This window comes from Manis javanica, chromosome 6 (genome assembly GCF_040802235.1).
Source record: "Manis javanica isolate MJ-LG chromosome 6, MJ_LKY, whole genome shotgun sequence".
Lineage (NCBI taxonomy): Eukaryota > Metazoa > Chordata > Mammalia > Pholidota > Manidae > Manis > Manis javanica.
In genome coordinates, this window is record NC_133161.1 from 37,114,621 (window position 1) to 37,142,532 (window position 27,912).

Below are 27,912 nucleotides of genomic sequence, written 5' to 3' on the forward strand. Positions count from 1 at the left end.
TCAAAGGAGAATTTAGGTGTAAAAAAACGAGCATCAACTAAACAAGAAACAGAGCATATTTAAATAAAAATGTGTATTTTAAACTTACCTTGCAAAAGCAGTTTCTGTGACCACCTTCCGTGTCCCTGTGTTCTGAATCTCTCGGTTCCTTAGTTGCAATAATCACATGGTTCTGTTCTCTCCCGGGTGTAAATAGTTGCATGCGTGTGTGTGTGTAATAAAGTAGACACAGCTATGGGTATGTGCACATGCAAGCGATCTTATCTCCGAATTCTAAAATATAAAGGAAGGCAGGAGGCTGCAGCTGGGATTCCTTCTTTTTCCCGGAACTCTGTCTCAGTCGGCAGGCTGAGGCTCAGTCCAGTTAAGAGAGAGCCTGCGAACTGGCTTTATTTCTCCTTGTTTCCATGGTGGTTAGTGGTGCATCGTTCACCCGATCAGTTGTCACACTGACATGGTGCTGCCTGCTCAGCGGTCATTAATAACTGAACACCCTCCACTCCCCTGAGAGGAGCCAATCGCTTCGGACTGCCAAGATGTAGGACTCGCAGCTGCTCCCGTCTGGTTGGCTGAAACAACCTGTCTGTTCCATGACACTGCTGCTTAGGATACAAATAAATGAAACAGGCTTGCATATTTTCCTAGGTATCATTCTCTCCCTGCCTTCCTCCCTCCCCCCCTCTCTCCCTCCCTCCCTCCCTTCCTCCCTTCCTTCCTTCCTTCTTTCTTCTGAGGGGGAGGAATTTTTGACAAGTTTTCCCATTTTTAGGTTTTCAGTCATTCAGAGAAACTGTGTTTTCTTTCTGAAAATAACAGGGCACATTATTAATAAGGATTTCCAAAATATTAAGAACACCTGTGAGGATGCAGATCCTCTGACTACCTCTCTGCAAAGTTCACCAATAGCCATATTACTTAAGAGTGGCTTGAAACTGTTTGAGAAGCATTTGAATCTCTGTAGGTTCTACTGTAGCCTATGTGCTTGCTGTTCAGTAATGCATTTTTTTTAAGCAATGACATTTCTTATCTGGATTGACCAGATTTTTAGAATAAAGCATATATTTTCTTCTCTATAATTCATAACATTGGCATATGAGGGTGGCAGTTTTTAAAATATGTATTTCCAGTTGCATTCACTCACTTCTCCTTATGTGTTGTAATTAATCTGCCAGCCGTGTGTGAATGGCTACATGTGTTGGGATATTTGTGTGGGTATTTTTCTGAGTGTACTGAGGATATAATGTTTTATTACTCAGAAAGAGTATTTCAACTGTAATAAATTAAATCCTTAAAAAATGATTTATCTTTATTCTTACACCTCTTACCCCTAAATGTATGTCTACCAGGAAAATATACTATATATATCACATATGTAAGACACTTACTAAATTATCAGGCATTTAGAAAAGAAGCATAGAAAAGCAGAGCAGTGTATATTTCTGAAAGAACACCTATGAGTCAATAGACAGCAATGTTAAAAATGCCTGTTTTACAACCTTGATGAGATACTCGAGAAACATCTTGTTGAGAAAAATGGGACATAAGGATTAATTTATCAACAGGTCAAAACAGGCTAGATTTCATGATTCCAGCCCTAGTTTTAAGAGACTACCCTCTAGTGGAGTAAAAAGAAATGACATTTTCATGTTACTAGATTTGGGAGAAAAAAAAGCTTTACATCTAATTGTGCCATAAGTGTTTATTGAAATGACGTAAGACGAATAGTTTGCAGTTATTATAATATCTGAAATGTAAAAAAATGGCTGTTTGTCACTATTAAATATTTTCACCTTGTAGTTTTGTTTAAAAGATTTCCAAATGTTTTATCTTTTTCTTTCTATAAAAATTTATTCAAATGGTTCCTAACCCTTGAATAAAAATAAATTCAAGACAAAAGTGGTTTTCACCTACCTAAAAATACTTATTTCAGAATGTTATTGTAAGGTTTATCCTTTACTAGGCACTCTCAAGTTTATTCTATAAATATTACTCTGTAAATGCTAGGGATTTTGGCTGAGTGTTGGGGTTGTTGTGGTGGAGTGTCTACATATAATTAAATATACTTGTGAACATAGTAATAATCATCCTTCATTGCTCCTCCCCCAGTTTTACCTGGTCCAGCTTCAATTTCCTGCATATTCTAAAACATTTAAACACCTATGGGATTTTATTTCCACATATGGAAGAATTATATTAAAACTGTGACAATTATTTGAAAAAGGAATTTTAGTTTTATGCCATAGGTTCCTTAAGCATTTCACTTTGGTTGATTGGTATTGACTGTATAATTGACAAATCTAGCAATCAAACCAATTATAATGTACTCCCATAAGGAAGGTAAATGGTGATAATCAGACAGACATGTGATTAAACTACTTTTCTTCATTTATAAATGAAACTGACAATCATACCTAATATTTTAAATTTCAGTCTCATTCAGAAATCAAAGAAAAATCTGTTTTAATTTAGCCAGTGTTGAATATTTTAAATGTTACCTTTTTTGGTATCACAGGATGTGGTTTTAACTAAATGGTTACCTTTTTTTGGTATATGGGAGATGAGGTTGCTGTTCCTGCAGTTGTTCTTTTGTTGTGGGCAGAGGATAAATTCAAAGTATTTCAGACTCATTTAATAATTTAATATCATGGAGTATTAGAATTGAGATTTCAGTGTGAGAGAGAAAATAACTGGCTTTGCATGGAAAGGGTGAGGGTCTTGTTCTTCGGCTGTAGTTTCTTTTTGCTTCAAGAGCATCAGCAGCTTGGTAGAATCAGTATGTGTTTCGGGTGATTTTCACTTATCAGTCAAGTCATCCACTTACTAGAAATATATAAGGTAGCTCTTCAAACAAGTGTGTTAAAAACTTAGTAATCAAACATCTGTATAATAAAGTCCCATATAAAGACATTAAACTGTGACAGAACAAGGATTGCAGGGCTTTTGAATTAGTGCCATTGTGAATGGTCATCGAATGAAAGCCTTAGAATCTTAAAACTCCAATGCCCTGAGTCTTAAAAGATCAACAAGTTTGTCTGGCTGCTCACAGCTGGTGGGAGAGAGCAATAATAGAACCCCCGAGGTCTTCCAAGATGTTTACATCATAATTCCCTCTCATCTATTGGATTACTGGTAGATCTTTGCTTTTCCTTCCCTTCCTTTTCTCTTAAGGTTTTTACTCCCTTAGAATTCACTGAAATGGCAGAGAAGTTTCACATTGCCAATACTCTATATTAGATGGATGTGTATGTCAGCTACCTCATGTCTGCAGGGTTCTGTAAATGAATATTCGGTTCTAATGAAAATGTATTGAAATGATTTTGAAGTATAAATGAATAATTATAGCCCTTAAGTTACATTGAAAGAGTTCTGCCTTCATCATCAATAAGAAACTATAGGGGTGCAATAGTATTTTCTCATTGATTTAATGGTTGAAGTTATTCATTGTGAAAGTTTACTGATATTTCATGGAACCCTCAGCAATGTTTGCCTGTGTGCTTCTGTTAGAAAAGTAGTCTGGTTAGTGGTTTGGAGCGCAGGTTCCAGGAGCAGACTGCCTGGATTTGCATGCTTCCTTGGAAGTCCTAGCTTTGTGACCCTGAGCAAGGACTTAAAGTATCTGCATCTCACTTTTCTTCTAGGGCTGCCATGAGCATTAAAGCAGTTAATATGTATAAAAGCTTAGAAAAGCAGCTAGGACACAGTAAACTTGAAGGAATGTTTGGCATCACCATTATTGCCATTGTCACCCTTGTCACTGTGGTTGTCGTTGTTATCATCATCATCATTTGTGTCTGTTTTAAAGGTTGTTTATTTAATCTTCACAACATCTTTATAAGATAGATATTTTTATCCCCATTTGACAGTATAGAAACATTGGTTCAGAGAAGTTAGTTTACTTGTCCCAAAACCATTAAATAATGGGGTTAAAATTCAAACTCAGTTCTGTCTCACAGAGGCAAGGCTCTTTCACTGCACAAGGCACTCAATATTCATTTGTAAAATAAATGAATGCTTGATTGATAAGTGAGCCAACCAATTCAATGTAGGCATCAACAAGGGACACTAAAAATAAAATACTGTTTTTAAAAAGAAAGGAATTTTATGCATTAGATAGAAGATGCTTTTATATAGTTACGGTTCTTCACTTTAAATGACAGAATTTTTATTGCTGGCATGATGTAAAAAATAGAACTCTGAAGAAATGCAGTGCCTAGTTGGAAAGATGAGTTGATATACCCAGAAAGATGAATATATATGAATGGGCCACTGAGGAGGAGGGGCTGACATTGTGCTAGGAGGATTTTCAGTGACACTGGCCTTTGTAGTCCAGCTCCAATAGCAGATTAGCTCCTGATTAAGTTAAAAATATGTTGTAAGGTGAGTAGCACTGGCTGTTAGAATTTAAACTAAAGCAATTGGATCAGAGTTCTCATTTTCTTTTTCAAAGGAGTTATGCAAAGTATAGTCGGAGAAAAATGAAATCTTCATTTAACTGTATGTCTTATTTTTAATGAGGGATATGATTCCAGTTGAAGAACCAAGAATGATTTTCCCACTCAAGAAAATTCACAGCCAAAAATGAGAGAGCAGAAATCAGAAGATAAACATTTCTGTCTCTTCCTCAGACTCCTTCTGCCCTCTCCTTGTCATAGTTTTTTCTTTATGGAGCTGACTGTCTCTCATCTTGGCTTCCCTCTGTACAGCTCTTTACCCTTTTTTTCAGAGGATTGACTTACTTCTTCACTAGCCATGTAAATAAATAGTGAAACAGTAAAATTAAAAATATGTATATTGCAGGTGTGTGGATAGGTAAGTAGCCAGATAGGTAGTTTGTAAGTTGCACAGAAATTATTGAAAAGAAATATATCAAACAAAGAAATATACTAAACCATTGGCTGTAGTTATCTTTGGTGGGATAATGAATGGTTTTTCTTTTTTTTTTAATACTTCCCAAACTTTCTACAGTCAATAAGTATTATTTCTTTAATCAGAAATAGTTTTTATTCTAAAAATTAGATATGAATTTCATTTTACTTTGATAGCTGAGCTGTCTTGTTGAGTAAAATATCTAACCTTTTAAACTTATTATTCAATTCCATCTATGATGCAACAATTAAAATAGCAAAACAACAATAATAATAGTAGACAACCATTTATTGGATGCTTGTCTTGTGCCAACTAGTCTAAATGTTTTTCATAAATTGTCTCATTCAGTTCTCCCTATTAGAATACTAGGTATCTATTAGTCTCATTTGACAGTTCAGAAAACTGAAGGCTGAGTGTACAAAAACTTATATAGTTGCTCATTGGTGGAGTTGGCAATCAAACCAAAGTCTGTCTAACTCCATGGCTGACACTTGTAACTACTATGCTACACTACCTCTGATATGTTTCCCATACCACTGTCCAGTTGTTCTTTCTATTCCTAATTCCAACAGATATCCTCTCAAAGCCACATCAAATGCTATATCATTTCCTAAATATATCCTCTGTTGCACTCTTAGTTGTTGATTTCTTCTGTAAGCATGCCAGTTCTACAAGACCTCTGCTAATAAATCTCAACCTTTAAGAAGGCCCTCCCCACATTCTCAATGAGTATTTTTCTTACTTATCACACTGTAAATTTTTTAATTGTATTTCTCTTGTTCCAATCATGTATTACCATTTATGGTTTATTTGTGCTTAGATAGTAAGCAACTTGAAGGTAAGAAATATGTCCTGTGTACTTTGTATAACCAATGTACATTTTGTATATTAAGAGGTCAATATTTGATTAATTAAACTTCATTGAGTGGTTGAAGTAGTAATTTAATTAAAAAACCTACTGCTCAAGGGAATAGATTTAGTCAGATCAGTGACTTCAATTACAAATGAGGCTCTTCATAAAAGAGCTATTGTTTTGGGGAGAAGAGAGTGTGTCTCTTGCCTTGGCTTTTTCTTTGCTGACCTCATCTTCTTTTCATCTTCTTTATTGAGTACATATTAAATGCAGTTGGGTGCATATAATTACTAAGAATCACATAAGTTCTAGGCAAAAACTGAACTCCCTTGACATGGGTTCTTCTGTAAAGGTGGGCTAATGAAAGTTATCAGTTCATATCTAAGCAAGAAATCAAGGCAGTGATTTTTGAGCAAGAGTACACAAACTTTTTTGTCAGTAAAATATTTAAGTAGTTATATTGCATGATCCAGAAGTTTAAGAGTCATTTGAATTTTCATGAATATTTTATGTCACTTTTGCTTAACTTCTACTAGATGGGAGAACAAAGGTGACTGTTGTCCTTCTCTTCTGAGTCTTTTCCTTCATTGACGGAGAGTACAGGAGGCCGAGGGTTAACGTTCTTTGTCTGATCTTTTAGTGATTGTTCATAGAGTTATTCCTTTTAGTGCAGGGAAGATGTTTTCAAGAATGACAGCCACTTACTACATCTAATAAGAGAATAGATGGGAGATTCTTGTAGTTTTTATCTACACTAATGCCACTCCTGAATTTTCACTTTTAACTCTTATAATGATCTTCAACTCTATTTTATAATCCTACTGTGTTCTACAAGGACTGTTTTGCAGGGGGGTTACTCAAATCTTTGGTCTTTAGACTATCTTCAGAAATGAGTTGATTAGAAGATCAGGTAGAAGTGGTGGTTCTGGGCACATACTAGGCATTCAGTACATATTTTTGAGAGTTTCTTCATTTATTATTGTTCTACTTCACTTAGTATCATTTATTCTTATTTAGGACTGACTGACTTTTCTTGAATTCAGAATATAGTCAGGTTTCTGATTCAGGGAGTTGGAAAGAGTAAAACAATTTCTGGGTAGTACAAGGATGGTCAAGCCAAAGCATCTGGGTAGATGCAGACTTTGCCTGATAGACTGAGTTTTGTCTTTCAATGGCCTTATTGACCTCTGGGCATGTGCAGAGCATTCTTCAAGGAATCATGAGAAGGGAGTAATAACTGTGGTCCCTGCTTGTATCCTCTATTTTAAATTTGTAAGTAGCCATCTATACTAAGTGCAAATATTAATTAGGAGACGTTTGGCTGCCAGAGAGAAAAACCTTATTTAAACTAACTTAGGTTTAAACTAGCTCACACTAAAAGGTAAGGTTTTAGCAATTGTAATGTAGACTTACATGCTATACTGTGATCAGAGGGAAAACTGTTATCAGAGACAAATGGTCCTTGGGCACAAACACTGGAGGAGATTCTTTCTGTAGTGTCCCTACTCTGCTTTTCTTGGAGGATTTGCTTTATTCTCTTATTGTGGAACAGCATTCTTTACATGTCTGGCAGCATGGCTACTAACACTGCTCAAGTCCTTTACCTCACCATTCTGCTACCAAAGAAACTGTTCCTTTTCTTAGCTCCAATCTGAAAAATTGGGGAGAAAGTTCTCTGACTAAGCCTACCTGGGCCATATGATTATCCCTGGATAAAGCGCTCTTCTGTTGTCCCCACCCCCATTCCCCAAATTAGAGGGTAACAAACAAGAAGTTCCCTGGAAAAAGAAAGGTGTCTACTACAAGTGAACATTAAGGGCTCGGTAATATTACATGCCATTCATTGAGTGCTGTGTACCAGGTACTAAGCTAAGTAAGCACTTTACACACAGCATCTCTTTAATTTCTTACAGTTAGCCTGCAGGCAGATACAGTTTCCCTCTTTTACAGATGAAGAACAGTTTCCTTCCCTGGGAATGGCTTAGCCAGGGTTGGAAGCTACACCAGCCTGACTCCCAAACTTGAGTTTCAAACCACTTACTGTACTAATTTTAGTATAGTACTGTTATCAAATGAGACCTAGAGCAGTGTTCATCAAGCACACCCTTAACGGTTTTCTTCAGCACAGCAGTGCTGTAAGGCTGTTCAGTCCTGTGCTTCCTGGCATCGGTAACCACCTTGCCAATGATCTGGAGGCTGCTGGCCACCACATGTCCTGTGGCAGAGTGTTTGGAGTTGGGCAGCGTGGGCCCTGGATTCCCAGGCTGGGCTGAACCCCGTGCTCCTAGTTGTCCTCTCAACTGTGAATAACCTTTGGCTGAGATCCCAGTCCACACCGTCTGACTCTCAGTCAACTTACTATGTGAGGCTCCACTTTTTTTGGTCCTTTTAGGTATTTGAGGACATTTAAGGCTGGCCCCTTCCCACCACGCTCCCCATTTCACATGGTTTTTGCTGTCACAGCCAGCAAGGCCCCCAGCATCCTCTGGCATGCTGTCCTTTAGCTGCTCAATGCTTCATCTACATGAATCTTCCCAATTTTTTTCACTTTTCCTGTTACTCATTTGTAAGCAAATTTGCCATCCTTCCAACTGTTTCCCAGACCTCCTCTTCCATTTTCTTTCTTAGCTAAAATCCCATCTCCTTTCTGGACCTGAGCATGGCTTTCTCTGCTTGGAGACTTCATCTCCCCCACCACCCCACCCCTGGGACTGGGCGGCGTGTGCGCACACGAGCTGCCCATGGCGGGTGATCATGGCCCGCGCCTCCTCTGACTTCCCAACGCCAACTTCAACCACTGATTATTCTACTTTTCTGAAAGGCTATGCCACTCCATACCTCCCTACATTGTTATTACTTATTCACTTCTCAGTAGAAGACTTGATATCTGGGGAATAATGTTCTCTTCCGCCCGAACTGGGTGTGTTCACCTTTTGAAGTATAAAACGAGCCCCAAATTACTCAATGTCCTTAAATGAAAATAACTTTCCCTTCATTTCAAAAACCCAACCCCGGAGATACTCCCTTGATCTTGCTGGTAACTGGAATCATTCTACCTTGGAAATTTTGAGCTTCATTATCCTGCTTTCTACCATAGCTCTCTGTCTGGCTGTTTTAGAACTGTGCTCCTCCTACATCAGCTTTTTGACCCTACAAAGACCCCATATCTTCTGAGGCCAGTTGTCTCCTGCTCATCTTCTTTCTCCCTTTTCTACCTACCATGGTTGATCCTCTAAACTACTCATTAACTGCCTTGATTCTCTGGGTCTAGGTTTCCACCATGCCTGTGCAGTCAGGACCCCTGGACATCACCATGAGCTCAGGTCTCTGCTCCTGTCTTCAGGAGGTAAGGTATTTTGGAGGAAATCACAAAGTGGTGCTCACACTATGCCCACAGCAAATAGAGATCATAGCGTTCCAGCTGGGATTTCAGCTGTGCCCTTCCACCTTATATTAGTCCTTGGTCCGCTTTTTATCTCATCATCTTCATGGGTCATTCCAAACTTCAGGACCCTCTTCAGCATCCCTTCTCACTCCCTGAATAGTCTCAGGAAATTGGCACTGCTTTGAATTTCATTGAACTCATGCCTTTAGGGGTGAGATCCTTTTTTTTTCATAACCTCCCAACCTACTAATATCTCTTTATCTATGCTCATCATCATTATCTCTTTTGTAGCCTGAAAGGATGAGACTCTTTCTCATTGGTAATTTCCACATCCCTCCAATTATTCCTTCAAATTCATCCTCTTCTATGTTCTCAAAAATTTGTCTTTAGAAGCTTTTCTCCCCCTTCCATGCTACAAAGGACCTATTTCCACAAAATCCATGGACAGGTTTAATTCTAAATTAATACTAAATTAATAGTGGGGACTCCTCCTTTTAGCTCTTAACCCTTCCCTGCCATTCTGTCTCTCTCCTCATAATAAAGACCTCAAGAGAGCTATCAACATCGGCTACTACCATAGCATCGCTTCCTACTTACTTTTCCAGCTGACTTTTGTCTGGCTTCTCCTCCGACCATACTACCACCACACCCCCATGGCATCTCTCAGAACCCTCCCAGTTTGGCCCTGATACATCCAGGTCTCCTTGTCCTGCCCGTGCTTACCTGCACATTCTGTCTGCTGTCATCAAGGGCTCCTCTACCTCTTAATATTTATCCTAGGTTTCTTCCTCTACCTACTGCTCTTCATATGCCCTCTTAGATAATGTAATCTCTTCTGCTTATATGTTCATTACTCTCAGACATATATCACTGTTCCTGCAAGTAAAATTCCTCTATATCTATTTACATATACTCCTCAAACTTTCTGGTGAATGTCTCTACTTGCATGAGCCCCGGGCACTTCATACTCTGCCTAAAACTGACCTCTCAAGCTTGTCCCTATACTGGCTTTCCTTCCTTTGTTTTTTAAATTTATTTCAGGATTAGCTGAAACTATTTTAACACTACCCATTTGCCCAGGGGAGTCCAGGATATTTGTTCCTCCTGTCTTACATCCTGTGTTTAATTGTTCACTAAATCCTACTGATTTTACTTCCAAATATTCTTGAATCACATTCTCTATCATGACTTTTGGCAAGGCCTCCATCATGATTGTTACAATTGCTTCTAGCTTCCCTGCTTCCCACCTCATCCCCTTCAGTCCATCTTCCTCAGAAACCCCTAACTGGTTTCTCATCACCAACAGAAAAATATTCTGAGCTCCTTAACATTCAGGTCCTCCTATAACCTGGTTCTTGGATCCATGTACTCCTTACTGGTCACATTTTGCTCCCACTGTGTAAAGTACAAGCATGTTTCTTCTCTCCTTTGTGTTTTCTCTGATTCTATCTAGGACACTTGGAGTGCTGGTACCCCATTACATACAGTAAGGCATACAGTTTCATTTCAAAAGGCTGCCTCCCAGGTTCACTTTTAATCCTCACTTCAGATTTTCCCTCTTACGGGGTATCTGTTCCCTGCTCTGCCTCTGGGCCCCAAATAAAGAATAATTGATCAGAATATATTATTGAATAAATGGATGAATGAATTTTGAGTAGAGGTTTGATGGATAAGAAAGTGAAATTACAAGGCTTTTAAGCTGAGTAGCTTTAAATGTGTAATTGTCAAGGTATAGACTTGAATACATGAGAGCAGGGATATGCTTCACTTCTTGTGCAAGACAATTAGCCATAATCCATGGCTAATTGGGTCAAAGATATCTGCTCTTGATTACATAGAGAACTGGTGTGCAAACATGAGCCATGAGTAGTCCATCACAATTTCTGGAAGAAAAAAGAGTTCACAACTAGCAATGATGGAAATGCACTCTTCTTTTTAATAGCAAATTTCATAATGTTATTTTTGGTGTTCTATTTATTAATGCTGTTGTTCAGGGAAATACAAATGATTTTCCTTGTGCTAACTACAAAACATAACAGAATAGATCCGAATTTGGAATATATTGCTCTACAGATGTGGAAATTATATATGCTGAGATAATAAAAGTACCTAGAATAATAATAAATAGCATTTGTTGAGTGTTAACTACATACAAGATACTGAAGCGTGTTTAGCCCTGCATACAGAGTTGTATTCTCACAAAACTGTGAGACTTTCAGGCACTTTCTCCTTTTCACAGACAAGGAAACTGAGGTTCAGAGAAATTGGTTAACTTTTGCAGTCACAGAGGTATTGAGGAGCTAGGTCAAACTCCAAAGCCACCACTCTTAAGATTGTATTTTCTTTCCTCCAAATATCTTCTGAGGCCCTCATTCTCCTTAATATGGTCAGTACTTTGCATGTTCTAGAGCACAGCGTTTGCTTCTTATGTTTCCTTACTTGTAACCAAATTGACACATGCATTTGTAGGAGAACACTAACAGTAATTTAGCTGTATCTCACTTAAAAATCTCTGACTATATTCCTGTCTTGCTAATTGAATTTCAACATAGGGTGAAGATAATCTATAAACTATTGTCCTCAAAGGCAAGCATAATATTAACCCAGATAATTTTTTTTAAGTTCATATTTTTATTCTAGGATACTTGTATTTGAGTGCCTTTTACAGTCAATATTTAAAATAAATGACAATTTTATTACTATATTAGAGAAACTAGTTCTTTTGCCAACTATTGTGTTATCCTGAAAATTAATAAGTAAATGGATAAATAGGTGCCCACACATAAAACATGGACATTGATACACATAAAACTGCATCACTTTTTAATTTTTAAAATATATTTTAAACTAAGAAAAGGCAAACTTTACACTCTTTCCTAACAACAGTAGCTTTACTAAAGATGATTGCTATGCAGAAAACTAGAAAATCGGGAAAAAAAAGGTTTAAGGCATAGACAGAAAAGGAATAAGACAAGATTAAGTTTTTAAAGTAAGAAAATGTTTTAAAATATATTCAAACAAAAGACACAGGCAAAATGTGTTTCTTTTGTGGAATCCTTTATTGTTCTTTTCATTCCATAGACATGCTGCAGAAAATGAGTAAATTAACCCTCATCAAGAGTGCTTCTTACATCTTTAACCTTTTATAAGGGGTTTTATTAGAAATGCCATGAATATTCAGTGTTCTAGCTATTTCAGACTTCGGGGATGCTCCCCAGCTGTATGATCCTCACTGAGAGCCTATGTGTGAACTGCAAGGCAGGGAGAAGCCTGGCTGGCTGCAGGGTCTGTGCTGAAGGCTTTCACATAGTTCCCATTACTAAGGAAACCGTTCGTTTTGTCTGAACATGCTCTGAATAGATGTCTCATTTGAAGTCTAGTGCTCAAACCATGAGGATTGCATTATGGAGCTGAGAAAGAAATGAGGGGAACAAAAAAATGCTTGAAAATGCCACCAAGCATTCACAAAGCATCTTACTGTAATAACATTCCAGCAGACAGAAGGTGCATTTATTTTTGCCATATTCCAGGTTATTTTGGTGTTATAAAAGCAAATTCCTTTGCTTGCCCACGTAATCAAAATAAGTAAAGCAGATGTTCTTCTGACCTGTTCATAATTTTTGCTCTTGTTAGTGTCTTACTCCAACGTGTATGACATACAGCACAGGAAAGACAAAATATGGATTCTCATATTAATCTAAATTTGCCCCATTGTGCTTTGTAAGGAAATGGTGTAGTGTCATCTCTGTTCCAGTAAACAAACACATGTTCAGAGTCTGACCTTAAAACTTTCAGCCTCCAAATTGTCACTGTTAAATGCAGAATGGCTACTGCTGACTGGTGCTTGGTATTCTTTAATGAGCATCCAATTTCGATTCAAGAGTGAGAAAATACTGCTTCTAGAAGGTTCCTGCTCTATTATCTAACTCCTGCCAATCCACAGAAAAGAAAGTACTCCTGATAAAAAATTAAATGGTCTTTCTTACTTACATTGGAAAGCAGGGTTTATGGGACTTTGATTACAATATAATCTTAATCATCCCCCTACCCATTCTTTGATACAGGCAATTGACACTTCCTTTTTTTTTTCCTTGTATCTTTTTATTTATTTTTTCTTTTTTAATTTTTTATTAAGGTATGATTGATATACACTCTTATGAAAGTTTCACATGAAAAAACAATGTGGTTACTACATTTACCCCTATTATCAAGTCCCCACCCATACCCCAATGTAGTCACTGTACATCAGTGTAGTAAGATGCAACAGATCCATTATGTGCCTTCTCTGTGCTACACTGTTTTCCCTGTGATCCCCAACACCATGTGTACTAAACATAATGCCCCTCAATCCACTTCTCCCTCCCTCCCCACCCGCCCTCACACACCCCTCCCCTTTGGTAACCACTAGTTCATTCTTGGAGTCTCTGAGTCTGCTGCCATTTTGTTTCTTCAGTTTTGCTTCATTGTTATACTCCACAAATGATGGAAATCATTTGGCATTTGTCTTTCTCTGCCTGGCTTATTTCACTGAGCATAATGTCCTCCAGCTCCATCATGTTGTTGAAAATGATAGAATCTGTTTCTTTCTTATGGCTGAATAGTATTCCATTGTGTATATGTACCACATCTTCTTTATCCAATCATCTGCTGATGGGCACTTAGGTTCTTCCGTATCTTGGCTATTGTAAAAAGTGCTGCAATAAACATAGGGATGCATATGTCTTTTTGAATCTGAGAACTTGCATTCTTTGGCTAAATTCCAAGAAGTGGGATTCCAGGGTCAAATGGTATATCTATTTTTAGTTTTTTGAGGAACCTCCATATTGCTTTCCACAATGGTTGAACTAATTTACATTCCCACCAGCAGTGTAGGAGGGTTCCCCTTTCTCCACATCCTCGCCAGCATTTGTTGTTCTTAGTCTTTTCGATGCTGGCCATCCTACCTGGTGTGAGGTGACATCTCATAGTGGTTTTAATTTGCATTTCCCTGATGATTAGTGATGATGAGCATCTTTTCATGTGTCTGTTGACCATCTGAATTTCTTCTCTGGAGAAGTGTCTCTTCATATCCTCTGCCCATTTGTTAATTGTGTTATTTGCTTTTTGGGTGTTGAGGTGTGTAAGTTCTTTATATATTTTGGATGTTAACCCCTTGTCAGGTATGTCATTTACAAATATATTCTCCCACACTGTAGGATGCCTTTTTGTTCTGTTGATGGTGTCCTTTGCCGTACAAAAACTTTTTAGTTTGATGTAGTCCCATGAGTTCATTTTTGCTTTTGTTTCCCTTTTTTGAGGAGATAGGTTCAGGAAGAAGTTGCTCATGCTTATATTCAGGAGATGTTTGCCTGTGTTGTCTTCTAAGAGTGTTATGGTTTCATGACTTACATTCAAGTCTTTGATCCATTTTGAGTTTACTTTTGTATATGGGGTTAAACAATAATCCAGTTTCATTCTTTTGCATGTAGCTGTCCAGTTTTGCCAACACCAGCTATTGAAGAGGCTGACATTGTCCCATTTTATATCCATTGTTACTTTATCATATATTAATTGACCATATATGCTTGGGTTTATATCTGGGCTCTCTAGTCTGTTCCATTGGTCTATGCATCTGTTCTTGTGCCAGTACTAAATTGTCTTGATTACTGTGGCTTTGTAGTAGAGCTTGAAGTTGGTGAGTGTAATGCCCCCAGCTTTATTCTTCCTTCTCAGAATTGCTCTGGCTATTTAAGGTCTTTTTTGGTTCCATATGAATTTTAGAATGATTTTCTCTAGTTCACTGAAGAATGCTGTTGGTATTTTGATAGGAATTGCATTGAATCTATAGATTGTTTTAGTCAGGATGGCTATTTTGACAATATTAATTCTTCCTATCCATGAACAAGGGATGTGTTTCTACTTATTGGTATCTTCTTTAATTTCTCTTATGAGTGTCTTGTAGTTTTCAGGGTATAGGTCTTTCACTTCCTTGGTTAGGTTTATTCCTAGGTGTTATATTCTTTTTGATGCAATTGTGAATGGAATTGTTTTCCCGATTTCGCTATTAGTTCATTGTTAGTGTATAGGAATGCCACAGATTTCTGTGTATTAACTTTTTATCCTGCAACTTTGCTGAATTCAGATATTAGATCTAGTAGTTTAGGGGTGGATTCTTTAGGGTTTTTTATATGCAATATCATGTCATCTGCAAACAGGGACAGTTTGACTTCTTCCTTGCCAATCTGGATGGTTTTTATTTCTTTGTGTTGTCTGATTGCCATGGCTAGGACCTCCAGTACTATGCTGAATAGAAGTGGGAATAGTGGGCATCCTTGTCTTGTTCCCGATCTTAAAGGAAAAGCTTTCTGCTTCTCGCTGTTATGTGTGATGTTGGCTGTGAGTTTGTCATATATGACATTTATTATATGACTTGTCCTCTATACCCATCTTGTTAAGAGTTTTTATCATGAATGGATGTTGAATTATGTCAAATGCTTTCTCAGCATCTATGGAGATGATCATGTGGTTTTTGTCCTTCTTTTTGTTGATGTGGTGGATGATGTTGATGGATTTTTGAATGTTATACCATCCTTGCATCCCTGGAATAAATCCTACTTGATCATGATGGATGATCTTTTTGATGTATTTTTGAATTCAGTTTGCTAATATTTTTTTGAGTGTTTTTGCATCTATGTTCATCCCTGATATTTGTCTGAATTTTTTTTTTTGTGGTGTCTTTGCCTGGGTTTGGTATTATTGTGATGCTAGCCTCATAGAATGAGTTTGGAAGTATTCCCTCCTCTTCTAATTTTTGGAAAACTTTAAGGAGAATGGGTATCAAGTCTTCACTAAATGTTTGGTAAAATTCAGCAGTGAAGCCATCTGGTTCAGGGGTTTTGTTCTTAGGTAGGTTTTTGATTACCAGTTCCATTTTGTTGCTGGTAATTGGTCCATTCAGTTTTACTGTTTCTTCCTTGGTCAGCCTTGGCAGGTTGTATTTTTCTAGAAAGTTTCCCATTTCTTCTAGTTAATCCAGTTTGTTAGCATATAATTTTTCATAGTATTCTGTAATAATTCTTTGTATTTCTGTGGTGTCTGTAGTGATTTTTCCTTTCTCATTTCTGATTCTGTTTATGTGAGTAGAATCTCTTTTTTTCTTGCTAGGTCTGGCTAGGGGTTTTATCTATTTTGTTTATTTTCTTGAAGAGCCAGCTCTTACTTTCATTGATGCTTTCTATTGTTTTATTCTTCTCAATTTAATTTATTTTGCCTCTCATCTTTATTATGTCCCTCCTTCTACTAACTTGGGCCTCATTTGTTGTTCTTTTTCTAGTTTCATTAATTATGAGTTTAGATTGCTTATATGGAATTGTTCTTCTTGAGATAGGCCTGTGTTGCAATATACTTTGCTCTTAGCACAGCCTTGACTGTTTCCCACAGATTTTGCCGTGTTAAATTATTGTTGTCATTTGTGTCTATATATTGCTTGATCTCTGTTTTTATTTGGTCATTGATCCATTGGTTATTTAGGAGCATGTTGTGAAGCCTCCATGTGTTAGTGGGATTTTTCATTTTCTTTACGTAATTTATTTCTAGTTTCATACCTTTGTGGTTTGAGAAACTGGTTGGTACAATTTCAATCATTTTGAATTTACTGAGGCTCTTTTTGTGGCCTAGTATATGATCTATTCTTGAAAATGTTCCATGTGAACTTGAGAAGAATGTGTATTCTGTTGCTTTTGTGTGTAGAGTTCTGTAGATGTCTGTTAGGTCTATCTTTTCTATTGTGTTGTTCAATGCCTCTGTCGCCTTACTTATCCTCTGTCTGGTTGATCTGTCCTTCAGAGTGAGTGGAGTGTTGAAGTCTCCTAGAATGAATGCATTGCATTCTATTTACCCTTTTAATTCTGTTAGAATTTGTTTCACATATGTGGGTGCTCCTGTGTTGGGAGCATAGATGTTTATAATGGTTATATCTTCTTGTTGGTTTGACCCCTTTATCACTATCACTATGTAATGTCCTTCTTTGTCTCTTGTGGCTTTCTTTGTTTTGAAGTCTATTTTGTTTGAAACAAGTACTGCAACTCCTGCTTTTGTCTCTCTGTTAGTTGTATGAAATATCTTTTTCCATCCCTTCACTTTTAGTCTGCGTATGTCTTTGGGTTTAAAGTGAGTCTCTTGTAGGCAGCATATAGATGGGTCTTGTTTTTTATCCTTTCAGTGACTCTATGTCTTTTGATTGATGCATTCAGACTATTTACATTTAGGGTGATTATCAATAGGTATGTACTTATTGCCATTGCAGGCTTTAGATTCGTGGTTACCAAAGGTTCAAGGTTAACTTCCTTACTATCTAAGAGTCTAACTTAACTCACTTAGTATGCTGTTACAAACACAATGTAAAGGTTCTTTTCTTTTTCTCCTCCTTTTTCTTCCTCCTCCATTCTTTATATATTAGGTATCATATTCTGCACTGTTTGTCTATCCCTTGATTGACTCTGTGGATCGTTAATTTAATTTTGCATTTGCTTAGTAATTAGCTGTTCTTCTTTCTTTACTATGGTTTTATTACCTCTGGTGACAGCTATTAGACCTTAGGAACACTTCCATCTATAGAAGTACCTCCAAAATAGACTGTAGAGATGGTTTGTGGGAGGTAAATTCTCTCAGCTTTTCCTTGTCTGGAAGTTGTTTAATCCCTCCTTCAAATTTAAATGATAATCTTGTGGGATAAAGTAATCTTGGTTCCAGGCCCTTGTGCTTCATGGCATTAAATACATCCTGCCACTCCCTTCTGGCCTGTAAGGTTTCTGCTGAGAAGTCTGATGATAGCCTGATGGGCATTCCTTTGTATGAAATCTTATTTCTCTCTCTGGCTGCTTTTAATAGTCTGTCCTTACCCTTGATCTTTGCCAATTTTATTACTATATGTCTTGGTGTTGTCTTCCTTGGCTCCCTTGTGTTGGGAGGTCTGTGGATCTCCATGTTTCATATTTGTATATGGCACCCACTAGTGTCCAGAAGCTCTACTCTCTGGAGCTGCTCAGCCCCTGAAGCAATGTCAGGGGTCACAGGGGAGCCATATTAGTGCCTGGGGGAAGGAAAGAGCTGTTTCCTGCTTCCCAGCTGCTATGCCTGTCTCCACTGCCTGAACCAGTGGGCCAAGCACACAGGTATAAGCTTTTGTCCCAGAGCAGCCGGATATGGATCCCTGCTTTCTACAAGCAGCTGGAATTTCAGTCTCTCCAGGAATTCTGCCTGTATTAGCTTTCCAACTCCGTAATCATGCGAGTATCATGAAAGCACCATGAAATGTAGGTTTATACTCCCAGAACTGGTCTCCAGAGCTAAGTATTCAGCAGTCCCTGGCCTTCCACTCCCTCCCTGCTCTGTTTCTCTTCCTCCCGCCATTGAGCTTGGGTTGCATATTGGCTTGGGTCCCGCCAGGCCACAGCTTTGGTATGTTACCCTATTCTGTGAGGTTTGCTCTTTTCTCCAAGTGTATGCAGTCCGGTGCAGTCCTCTTTCCTTTTGCTGTCTCAGGATTAGTTGCACCAACTATATTTTTGAATTGTATGTGGTTTTAGGAGGAAGCCTCTTTCTCACCTCTCATGCTGCCATCTTTTCGACACTTTCTTAAATGTACACAAAGTGCTGTGCAGGCACCCCAGTGAGAGGTTGGCACTTCTAAACCCATAAAGAAAGTCAGGAGCTGCTACTGCTGAGAAGGAAGACACTATTATCTCCAATTTTGTGCTACTTTAATCCTTTCAGCAAACAAGAGCTTTGTCAATACATCAATCAATCCACAAATGCAGAATAGTTATTTATGGATTCCTTGACATTGTACTATTTTGTGGGTACTCATAGCAGTCCAATGACTTATCTATATGAGACTCTGACTGAATGCGATCTTGGACACACAACCCCAGGTTTTAGCTCCACACTGCAGGTACACCCCATGAGCGAAGGCTGCTCAAGTCTCTCTTTGGAACACCAGTGTTATGAAGAGATGCTGTCGAGTCTAAAACTTAGAAACAAGCATAGTAAGCAAGTACAAGTTTATTTCCTTCATGGCTTCTTGAAGATCAGTAGTATAAAATTAATAAATGTCAGGAGCCAGAAGCATTGTCAGCAGATCTCATTTTTTAAAATCTTTTCCTTTTTCCTCTATTTCCCTTACGTATATTGGCATTTGTGCATTTTTGATAAACATATATTGGAAGTAGATGTCTTGTGCAGACTTCCTATGTGACCAAGTTTAAGAAATACCAATAAACTGGGTTGTTTTCTAGAATTTAATTGCATCCTAACACCACTTGAAGGCCTTAGATTTGAAAGTAAGTTTATTCTTGTGAAAGTACACAAGTATTTATCCTATGGATAATATCCTCTCTAGTTCTGATTACCAGTTTTCAATTCATTTTAAAATGAACAGTCTGAAGCTACCAGCTGTTTCTGATCTGATGTGCCTACTGGGGCATTTACTTAGAGTATGTTTAGCACTTTAGCTCTTGTGGCTGCTTATAAGAGAATTCTAATACTGAGACTTGTTATGAAGTTTCTGTTTCAAAATGGATATACATTAGGAACCTTGTAGATTATCCTGTCAAGGTTTGGCAGAGATCAGGATGTATGCATCTTCATATTCTTGGTACTCAGCACGATGCCTGGCATAAATGTAAGCATTCACTAGAGAAGATTGAACTGAATTGTTTGATATGAGAAAAAAGTAGCAAACTCAGCATTTATAATTGACCCAGTCTGGCTTAATTGAATATTAAATGATGAAAACATCAATTGTTTAACTTGATTTAACATTTAGCTAATAAAGTCTAATTTTCTCATGTTCTTTCAATCACCTATAGCCCTTTTTGAAATATTTTTTGTATGTATATAAAAGTGATAACATTGTACTGAAGGGATTGAGTCAAATCTATCAAAAAGCCTTTGCCTTGTTTCAAACCTATGTGGTTATATTTTTATTTTATTGTCTAAATAGGAGAACTCTCAAAATGTCTCCAGGTACCATGAATCATCAGATATTCATTGTAATTCTGTTTCTGCCTGCAGCAATAATATCTGCAGTCTGTTGTAGCAATCATACATTTATTAAGACCAAGTATCATCTTACTTGGAGAAGTAAGTTCTGTTTAGAAGACTTAAATGTGTTAGAAGACCAAAAAGATTATAATTTGAACATGAATGGAAAATTTACAGTTATTACTGAAATTACTAGTACATATATTTGATTTGGTGAAGTTAGAAGCTTATTTAGTAATATTTTTAAAAGTTATAGTCTTTAATATGCATGTTCAAGCATATGTATATTTTGAATTATAAAGTGTCTTATACATGATTTAGAACATTATGTTAAGGCCTAAGTCAAAACTTATCTTCCCAGGGCAGATAGAATTTTAAGGATATTAAACTATAGTGAATTTAAATATAAGTAACTACCCACTCATATAGTATTGCATTTAGAAAGAGTAAATTTAGAAAAGAAATAATATTATATATAACTCAATGTAACTTGTATTGTTTCTTTCTTCCTTGTACATTATTTAATGAAATGAATGTGGGTTTAAAAATGTTTATTAACAGACTAGCTCAATTTTATGGTAGAAAATTTGAAAAAGTCAGAAAGGATCAAGAAAGGAGGAAAAGCATTTGCCTGCCAAAGGAGGCATGGTATATACTTCAGTATACTTTTTTTTGATATATTTTTGTCCTTACACAGTAGAAAATGTTCCATGTTTTTAAAATTATATCATAAAATTAAAAGAATCTTCCTTACTCATGGTGCATGTATTAATACCATATGTGTGACCCATTTCCCAAATATGAGATATTCTTTTAACTTTTTTTTCAATGTTTTATATTGAAAATAATGCTATGGTTAAACATCATAGGATAGTGATTTTCTAGACCAAAGGATTTGGGCATTTTAAGACTCCTGATATGTATTAAAGCTAGCTTTCCTGAAACCTCGAACTGAGTCATACAGCAGAGTATGAATCTCCTTCCTACCATGCCCTTGCAACCATATTCATTTGTTTGCTCATTCATTCATTTATTCAAGAAATATATTTGAACACCAAGATGTTTTAGGTCCTGAGAGTATAAAGGTGAAAAATTAAGTTACTGCTTTCAGAAATTTTGTTTGGTAGATATAGGAGATATATGATAAATAGGCAATGATGAACTAGCAAGTATATAATAAGATGGTTCCACACACTGGCATATCAAATATTGTTTTAAAAGATGAAGACATGGTAATAGCATAGTGAATGGCAAAAAGTGATGATTAACATAAAATATTAAAGAGGTTCTTCCTGAGAAGAGGCCATCTGGGTCCAGACATGAATGTTGAAAGGAGAGTCAGCTGGGCCATGATACAAGGGCAGAGTGTTCCAGACAGAATAACAATGCATGCAAGTTCCTAAGGCAAGGATGAGCTTAGCATGTCCTGGAGACAGAATGAGACCAGTGTGCCTAAGTGTAATGAACAAAGAGGAACTGGTAGGACATGATGCCCAAATGGTGATGAAGGCTGAGATCATCTACAGTCTTTCAAACCATATGAAGGAACTGGATTTTAATGGCAATGGGCAGCCATTAAGTGATTTTAAGTAGGGGAGAGATAGTGGATTTATCATTTTCTTATTTGCTGTATCAAAAAATCACTTGGCTACTGCATTGAGAATTGGTTAGAGGAAGGTAGGAGTTAAAGGGAGAAACAGATGCTAACAGCTGAGCTTCCATGACAGTTGAATAGATGGTGAGAGATGTTAGGATTCCAGGGAATTTTGAATGCAGACCTAAAAAGCCTGCTATTGTATTATATGTAAGGGATGTAGAAACAGATGATTTAATCAAGGCTTGTGTATAACCACCTAGATGGTTGGAGGTGGTACTATTAAATAAGGTGTGAGATTCTGGGAGAAGAGCAAGTTACCCCCATCCATAGAGTTCTATTTTGCCATATAATACAGGGGTAATGTCTTTAAATGCTTAAAACATTGATGTTTTGCTCAGCTGTGTAAAGCAAAACCAAAAAACTTTGCCCTCGTCAATTCCAGTCATACATTTCCCTGAAGGGAGATTAAATTTTTTAACAGAAGGAATTCCAAGAACTAGTCAGCATGATATTCAGCTCTGTTTTTTAAAAAAAATATATGATTATACAATGAGCAGAAGGAAGAGTTAGTGCAAAGGCCCTATGGTATAGATTTCTAAACCAAATATGTCAAGCTAGGCTTTCATCTTGAGATAAGATTTTCCTGATTCCATCTGAGCTCAAGTGACTCAGCTTATGCAATTTTTTCCCTAGTTGGAAAGAGAGTTTGTCCACTGTTAAGGCCTTGCTGGAATCAGAAAAAAAAGAAAAAGGAGAGGAGAGGAGGGGAGAGAAGGGGAGGGGAAGGGAAGGGAAGAAAAAAGATGTAGAGGAAGGAAAAGAAAAGCTTTTTGCTCTAGTCTGAGGACTTACAGGAAGAAAAGGGCAGAGATATGAGTGTAAGGTGGTTAGATAGGTGTCTTCCACAGTGCCCTTGAACCTTTAGCTTGGAGATGGGAGGATGCATTAAGTGGTATCATTACTTAGGTCTCTGGTAAAATACCACTTCTTTGCTTTCCTGTCATTCTTACACCCTGCGACACCAATTTGACCACACCATACAATCAGCAAAAAGCTTCTCAAGATTTAAGTTCCTGAGCCACAGAAGCTGGGTTGAGAGACAGTGGGCCAGTGGCCAGAGTCCCTTCAGCAGAGGCTGGGCTGATCCCTGAGGTACACACTGAATGGAGGAGAAGTCAGCCATTCATGAGTCTGCTTAGTGAGAGCTGAAGTAACGCTGAAGGAGCTACACAGAACTGCCAGACCCTATGTAAACTAATAGAAGCAAAACAAAACTAAATAAAACACAAAAGACAACCAAAAACTAAGGCAACCATAGATTGTAGCTCTGAACATCAGAAGGGCAAAAAGCACCCAGGTGGACCCTGAATGGATGTCAGGCTGGCAAGCTTCTCAGACTGTGTGTCAACTGAGGATCTTTTTAAAATGTAGATTCTGGTTCAGTAGGCCTGGAGGGTAACCTGGTATAGCTCCCACCGAAGAGGGTTTCATCTCTGGGGAAGTTCACTCTGGATTTGGGTGAGATCAAATAACAACAGAAGGTTATGGGTAAATGGGGCTCATACCAAGCATTATTCTCCCAGTGTTAGGTCATGTGTTAGAATCACATCTGCACCCAGCAGTCTGCAAGGAGCAAGTCTCTGTCTCTGCCTCTGGCTCAGTCTCTGCCACAGCGCTACCTTGCATTCAGGCTCAGTCTCTGCTCCCAGCCTGTGCTATCCTGTATCCCTGCCCTCTTGCTTCCTCTGGATGGAGCTCTTTACATAGCAACATGGGCAATAATGTCTTATTGCCAATGGGTATACAAGCGGGTGCCTGTACAGTAGGATAAGTATTACATCATTGCACCTACTCAGTGGGAGAGTAGATGAAGATCAGGTGAGGATTCTGGCTATGGTAACTTCATTTTCTCTACACCTGGGATTCTGCATTCCCAGGTGATGTCAGTGCTGCTCATCTACAGACCACATTTTGAGTATCAAGGAGCTGGTACATAAACAGAATTATCATGAAAGCCAGGGGACCCCTCCCACCAATGTCATGATGGGGCTTAGTTGAAGAACCAAGTGTTTTTATTTCTCCCTGGAGAGAAATGAAATATTATCTGACAGATGTCTCAAACTATCAGACCATTTTTAAACTACATAGGATATTTTGTCCATTTGATTGTCTTATAGCTAGCAAGTAGAAAGCTGGGGAGAACAATTAGATGGCTATAAATAAAAGTAAAACATTACTTTTTTTCCCTCGCTATGCATTGTAGACTAGTGAGTTAAGCATGGGTTGCTGTTTAGCCAAAACATGGCTACCACCCACATTTTGGATGTATGAGCATAGAGCCAAGAGGGGATTTCAGAGTTAAAGATGAAATTTAGAAGACATCGGCATGTCTTCTGATAAAACCCCCTTAAGAAAGAGTGTACAGAGAGACAAAGAGCTCAGGCGATCTGACCTGAGGCGTCCTATTATTTAATGTGAACGAAAAGAGGTAAGGCTGCCAGAGGAGGAGGAGAAGGAGCAGCCAGCGAGAAGCAGCCAGAAGAGCTCAGTTACGGAAGCCCAAAGAAGAAAGAAGTGACTAATTAATTGCCTTACATGCTCTGTGATTTTGAGTATTATGAAAACAGAATATTGACCAACATATTTGGCATCTAGTAATACCGATTTGTGATATATTAACAAAACATTTAGGAGTTTAAAAACAAGCTACTTAAAAATATAATTCCTAGATTTTCTGCTATTGCAATCAAACATCTTGAGAATTTTGCCTTATACCCATTATCTCTACTTCTTGGCTTCCCAGGGTCTCCTCAGTCCACTCTAACTGGCCTTTGATCATGGGCATTTGATTGAATGGTTTTTATCAGTCACTTCCATATTTCTTTTTTCTTAGAGATTCTATGCAAATAGATTTTCTCAAGATTTTCAGCATTTCTGTTTTTTGATTATAGTAACATGTAGTAAAACTACCCTGCTGGAGTGTAGTAAGTGATTGCGATGTTAGCCAGAACCAGAATGGAAGGAAAAACAGGCATTCAAATGTTTCCAGGAGTGAAACATACTATATTTTAAGAAAATATTGGGACTCTGTTACCCTCTTGTTTTGTAATCAATCCCATTAGCAAGAACATTAGAATGTTGATTCATTCCCAGCAGGGCCTGTATGGATGAAATCTCCAAAAGCCAGCTTCCCTCTTCCAAAGTGAGCTGAATGTTGTTCAGAGAATTATAGTTAGCTGGCAGAGGAACAAGCATTTAGGCAGAACTATGTCCAAAAATGAGAGGACTGAAGATATGTTGGATGTGCCCATGTATTTTACATGGACCAAGATTAACTGGGTTTTGCTCTGAACCTTAAGAAGTAAAGTTCTTTCAACTTTTTTAGAAATAAACTTTGCTCTGAAAGACTACTGCAAGAGTAGTGTTTATGAAAAGCAAATTAGTATTTTATGTTTTCACAGATATTTAAAGTGGTAATCAGCTAAATAAAAGATGCTGAACCACTTGATGAGGCATTATTGTAGGTGGAAAATTACAGGTCAGAGAGTGAACAGACCAGGTTTCTCATTCAAGCCCTGGCCTCAATTTAATGTATTAGTTTGGATAGATCATTCAACTTTTCCGGACCTTGTTTCTTTATAAAATGAAGGGATTAAACTTGACTGTCTCTGAGGTCCCTTTCAGCTCTGATGTTTTATGATACTGTAGTTCAATGGTAAAACTCACTAGGTAGACTCCAGGAGGTGTTTTCTGCACAAAAATGGTTTCCATCTGAATGTTGGATATCAGAAGTTGGACATTGTCTTAGGTGCTAAAGACAGAACATGGAGTAAAGAGAAAGAAAATACTGGCCAGGTAGTAAACAATGTATGTCTTTACATGTAATAATTTATCCCAGGTACATTTCTTAAATTTCCCTTCAAAAACCAAAGGTCAATAATTAAAGGAAGTTGTGGACAGATCATTAAAAATACCTATTATCTTCCTGAGTGGCAAGTCACAAACAAGGAAAAATTTAAAAGAAACTCGAGCAAATCACAGTTAACAGAAGATACCTCTCAAGGGAAGTGGAGGAATCCGACACATTTGAGATTCCCAAAAGTGGACCCAAAATAACAGTAAGAGTGATACCACAGGGCATAATCTTGCAGTGGCAGGCAGATAGACTTGGTAAGCCTTTCTGTTAGTCATGTGCCTAAGAGGAAAATGGCATTTAAAAGAGCATATGGCTGAGAACACAGACTCTGGTCTGTACAAGCATACAGGCTTGAATGAAAATAAACTTAGAAACACAATTTTTAAAAATTTGTTTTTAATTTGGAAAAAGAATTCTGACCTTGTAGAAAAGTGAAGAGTACAGTGAATTCCTATGTACTCTTAACAGTTGATAGTATTTGGGGCACATTTGCTTTCTCTCACTCACACTTTCTCTCTCTATATGTGTATATATGTGTATGTATGTATGTATGTATTTGTATATGTGCACATATTGTCAATTTTATTGTTATTATTATTGCTGTCCTACTTCACTAAGTTGTAGATATGATGACCCTTTAGTCCTAAAACCATTCTCTGAAGTTTTTCTCTTATGTATTCACAGTACAATGATCAAATTTAGAATTTTCAACATCAGTACAATGCTATTATCTACTATTATCTACTATTAGTCCATATTCAGAGTTCACCATTTCTCTGCCCTAAAGTCCAATTGGAGATTACACATTGCTTTTAGTTGTCATATCTCTTACGACTTGGTTTTTCATGACGGAGACATGTTTTTAGTTTTGTAAAGTGTTCCTTATTTTGGGTTCTTGTAATGCTTCCTCCTGATTGGTCTGAGGTCTCACATTTTTAAAGTAATACAGCCTAAGTACATCATATCAAGAGGCATATGATATCAATTTGCCCCAGTTTTAGTAACTTGATCCCTTAGCAAAGGTAGTGTCTGCTAGGTTTCTCCACTGTAGCATTATTTTTTTGTATTAAATATATTTTGTGTAAATAGTTTGTTCAACTTTTGCACAACAGTTTTAGCATTCAGTGATAATTCTTGCCTGCATCAAGTGCTATTATGATGGTACAGAACAGCTATTTCTAACTTATATTTATTAGTTGGCATCCTACTGTAAGGAATAGCTTTCTCTTCTCCCTTTTTGTTTAATACCAGTAAGAACTAATGGATTACTTTTCCCAACAATGAGCTATAAGCTATTACCATCATTACTCATTGTGATTCTTGCATTGTCCCAAATTTGGCAGCGGGCAAAAATATTTCTTTTTAAAATTCTCTTTCATTCAGTTGTCATGACCCCATCATTTTTTTTGTGGAAACTTATCATCAACAGTCTTGGGATGTCTACTATAAACCTAAAAAAGAGTGAAATTCACATTATATAAAATTAACCATTTTAAGGTGTAAAGTGAAGAATTCAGGGGCATTTAGTATCTTCACGGTGTTGCACAACTACCACCTACATAAAATTCAAAAACATTTTCACCACCCTAAAAGAAAACCCTGTGCCCATTAAGTGGTACTCCTTGTTCTCTCCTCCCTTGAGCTCTTGGCAATCATCAGTCTGCTTTCTGTAAATAAGCACGTGTAGGATTTCCCTCTTCCAAAAATTTCATACAAATGCAATTATACAGTTGGTGACCTTTTGTGTGGGTCCTTTCACTTAGCATAATGTTTTATAGGTTCATCCACATTGTAACATGTGCCTGAACATTACTATTCAAGGCTGAATAATTTCCCATTGTATATTTTTGCTTATCCTTTAATCCACTTGTGAACATTTGGGTTTCTTCTACCTTTTGGCTCTACATTCATATACAGCTATTTTTTTGTGTACCTTTTCAATTTTTAGGGGGGAGGTTATGTACATAGGAATGGAATTGCTGAGTTATATGGTAGTTCAATGTTTAAATTTTAGAGGAACCATCAAACTGTTTTCCGTAGTGGCTGTACCAGCTAACATTACCACCAGCTGTATGCGAGGTTACAGCTTCTCTACATCCTTGTCAGCACTTGTTATTTTCCTTTTTTTTTTTTGATTCTCACCATTCTTGTGGGTGTGAAGTGATGACTGCTTGTAGTTTTGATTTGCATTTCTTTAATGTCTAATTGTGTTAAGCATCTTTGCATGTGTTCTTTGGCCATTTGTGTATCTTCTTTGGAGAAATGTTTATTTG

The 27,912-nt window shown here is 37.4% G+C and overlaps 2 protein-coding genes across 8 annotated transcripts in view; one reads left to right on the plus strand and one right to left on the minus strand.

Annotated features, from left to right (window-relative positions):
• LRRN3 (leucine rich repeat neuronal 3) overlaps positions 1–686 on the minus strand; it is a 34,982-nt gene extending 34,296 nt beyond the window's left edge. The window contains exon 1 of the mRNA XM_017672374.3: positions 89–686. The gene's annotated coding sequence lies outside the window, so the exon portion shown is untranslated. The remainder of the gene's footprint in view (positions 1–88) is intronic.
• The window catches only part of IMMP2L (inner mitochondrial membrane peptidase subunit 2), a 917,077-nt gene that overhangs the window by 480,892 nt on the left and 408,273 nt on the right, over positions 1–27,912 (plus strand). The gene's annotated exons all lie outside the window — the stretch shown is intronic.